This window comes from Acyrthosiphon pisum, unplaced genomic scaffold (assembly GCF_005508785.2).
Source record: "Acyrthosiphon pisum isolate AL4f unplaced genomic scaffold, pea_aphid_22Mar2018_4r6ur Scaffold_21375;HRSCAF=23816, whole genome shotgun sequence".
Classification (NCBI taxonomy): Eukaryota; Metazoa; Arthropoda; class Insecta; order Hemiptera; family Aphididae; genus Acyrthosiphon; species Acyrthosiphon pisum.
Window position 1 is genome coordinate 6,901 of NW_021770835.1, and position 1,399 is coordinate 8,299.

Sequence of the window (1,399 nt, forward strand, 5' to 3'; positions counted from 1 at the left end):
CATGTATAGGTAAACTGTTTTTTTTAGGTGAGACAGAAGTTAGTTACGTAATTCTGTAATGGTTTTTCGTAATGTTTTTTTTATCTTTATTGATTTTGTATGTCCATATATGGGCATGTTTTTGTGCGTGGATGTCTCGGAAAGATTTTTGCGTAATCATCGAGGAATGCTCGTTGCCTAATATTCTTTTGTATTGTGTAATATGTTTAAAAATTGCGTTTGAGTTTTAACACCCAAGTATGTTCGTTTTGGTATATTCATTCTATAAGTTTATTTAAGTATATAAGGGTATATTATTTATTATATTTTACACCTAAAAAAGTACTTAGTGAAAACCGACCGGCATCTTTAATTAATTTTGTTAATTTATTCCCTAGAATTAAAGAAAATAACCAAAATATTGATACCAGCTGGAGAATGTTCAGTGTAATTGAGTTTGATCCTGAATTACGTACATTTCTTTTAAATTTAAATGTTGAAGATTTTTGGATTAAGCTTAAAACATTTGAAAAAGATGATGGTTATCCATTTAAAGATGTTTCTAATTTTTTACTCACTGTTCTGTCTTTGCCCCAATCGAATGTGTCTTGTGAACGCATGTTTTCAAAAATCAACTTAATTAAAACAAAACAAAGAAATTGTTTAAACACTAAAACTTTAAATGGAATTTTGAGTGCCAAAGAGTTCACAAAAAAATCAGAATGCCATCGCTACCTGGTAAAATTTAAAGGTAAAATTATTATCTGGGGCGTCTCATATGTCTCATATTTTGTTTTATTTTAATTTTAAAGTGAGTAAAATTATTTTAAGATGTATAAACAATTTACAATTTTAAAATACACATAACTCGCTTTCAAATTAAAATATAACAAAAAGCCTATGAGATGTCCTGTGTAATAATCTTACCTTTAAATTGTACAAGAGATCAATTCATTCCAATTTTTAAACTAACACAGCTAAACTTGATCTGCTGTACTATGATAGGAACTTGTAAGATATAGACAACAAATGTCGGTGTAACGTCCGCTTAAGTGTTTATAGTACCTATACCTTCATAAAATATTATTAAAAATCAATAATTTTTTAGTTTACTATTGATAAATTCTATTTACATATCTACTTAAATGATATACAAACATGTAATGTAAAATTATTAGCCTTTACTCAGTTAGTACAATTGTTTTATTGTAATATTTCAGGTATCCTGGTGTTATCAGGAAACATCTTCAAGAAGTGAATAACACTTGTATATTGTATATTAAAAAACTAGAATATGTTAAGACTGAAAAATCAATGAAGCTGAATATGTATTGTAAACATGATGGCTGTAAAAAGTTGAAACTATACATTTTGTGTACTAGTGAAGAAGCAGTTGTTGAAGTTTATAGTACAAGTAAAA